We start from the raw sequence: 2,407 nt of genomic DNA, 5'->3' as shown, positions 1-2,407 counted from the left end.
CGTTAGTGTGTGTGTGTCTATGGGTGTGGACTTAAGAATTTGCACCGCCGTTGAAACTGAATTGATTTGTTATTCATGTTTTCTGACTTATGGCCAACACTTTTGGCGTTGCGCCTACCATTCAATTGATGTGGCCCTGGCGCCAGAATTCCGTTACTTATCTCCATTTCTCCTTTTTTTTTTGGTCTGTGTGTTGTGAAAATTTAATGCAGACATAGTCCTTCAGGAGCGGTTTTATCTAAGTTTAGTAGATTTGACAAGAACGACTTACTTTTTATAGTGAATGGAATAAATAGTTTAACTTGCCCATAGTCTCATTTGCACTTTTATGAATTTAAAGGTCCTTGATATGATAGGGTTTAGTTTTAGGTCGCTCCTGAACTTACTTGTTAGTGTTTAGATATGCTACTGAGCAAGTTATTTTGAAGTTTTCTGGTTCGGCTTGCCTTTTATATTTATCAAATCGCCGCGAGGGAAGCATTTAACTCATGTTTCACTTAAAAACGAGAGGCAAAAGAAGCACTGAAAGAATACTCTAACCTATAAAAAGGAGTTGCATTGAATTCGGCAAGGTTTCTCTGAATAATGCCAACAGCAACTGCAAGAGCAAAAAAAAATACACAACCAAACAGTTTGCATAAATTTATTATCATACACACCTTTCTATATAAAAGTCGTTTATTGAAATTTTGTTTGTTTTTGAGAAAGAAAGAGAAAAAAGTATCTCTATAGCTTTTTCATATTTCTTTTGTTAGATTTAAAAATGGTTTACCCCAAGAAGTAGGAAACACTTTATTGACTCCGTAGTCATATCAAGTATCTACCATTATTTAAGTATTCTTGAAGAGAAAGAAGGAGAGAGCGTCCAACACTGTCCCTAAAATAGTATAATATAGTTTATATGTATATATAAATGTTACAGTTCTTAATTAAGAGAAGTAATAAATAAGTTGATAATAAAAATGGTAATATTTTAAGGCCTACATTATCAAAGTATTTGTCATTTTTATAATATTCTTGGAGAAACAAAGAGAATACAAAGAAAGAAAGAGCGTTGATCACTCTCCCTAAAATAAACCTAAAAAGTATGCAACACTTTATGAACTCCTATAGTTCTTTCAATTCTGAGATCTAAAAAATAAGTTAATAATAAACGTGGTAATTGTGATAATCCAAGTATAACTAACAAGTTTTGTTTAATTTCAGTATAATACAGCTACCTGACTAAGTTAAATGTGCATAAACTTAAATGAGGGTAAAATTGAGCGCGCCGCTTTAGTTAAGTACGGAAATGGAATGGTGGTTAATGGTAAGTGGCCCAGTCGTTCAGCACAGAGATTAATTAACATTTTTTTCGCCCATATTTACTTTGGTTTTATACAAATATTTTAATTAATGCAATGGCCTTAAATAGAGTCATAATTGCATAACTTGAATGGGCCAAAAATGCTTGAAATCATGAGAAGAGGAGTCATTGAAGTGAATAGATGAATTGCACGTTGCCCTAAGCAGCTAAATCATTTCGTTTTCAAGGGTCATTTCCTCGACTAACTAATTTTGATGAAAATCTTTTGAAAATTAAACCTTCATTGTTTGTCAAACGAACAAGTAACCCTTTTCTTTATATATGTATGTTTATAGAAGAGACGATAGATACGTATATATATTTATGTACCGATTTTTCGTTTCGAATCCTGAAAATTTTAATCACCGTAGTTGACAAGGCAAGACAAATAAAATGCGGTTGGCGTCACTCCTTTTGTTTAGTCGGGCGTAAAACGACTACGCCTCCATCCCGAAACCCCATTTTTCCCCAAATTTGGCTAGCCAGTGGGCTTATTTTGTTGTTGTTGTTGTTGTGGTACGTTTTGGTGAAAAACCGAACCATAAATCAGAGCATAGAAAAATATTTAAATTTAAATATTTTAAAAACAAAAACCTGAAGTCAGTTTACAGGGGTGGAGAGTTACTTTCATTATTGAATATATAAATCACTTTCATTTGCCTGCAAAACAAAAGTAAGCCAACAGAGAACGAACTCCTAGCTATATTGTATACCCTTTTTGGACTATTCTACTCCGTTCTATTGCCCCTTTGCCCCATCTCCCTGTGGCTCTGCTGCTGCGGCGAGTTTCACGATAAAAACAAACAAATTCATAGCTAATAAAATTGCTAATAAATAAACGAGAATGGCAACTAAAAAAAACAAAAACCGAAAAAGGGGACACGAAGAGAAAATAAAGCAGCCGCAAGCAAAATCCAACAAGAAAAACTGTTTTAAATAAATGTCGAGGAATGTCGTACTCTCTACACTCGTTCATTTGAAGATGTGAGATTTGTACTTGGAGAACTAGTTAGTCAATTAAGTCTATTACTAAAGCCTTTAAAATTTATGAAATTATTTCGT

This window comes from Drosophila willistoni, chromosome 3R, assembly GCF_018902025.1.
Source record: "Drosophila willistoni isolate 14030-0811.24 chromosome 3R, UCI_dwil_1.1, whole genome shotgun sequence".
NCBI classification, from domain to species: Eukaryota; Metazoa; Arthropoda; class Insecta; order Diptera; family Drosophilidae; genus Drosophila; species Drosophila willistoni.
This window is presented reverse-complemented; position numbering follows the sequence as displayed.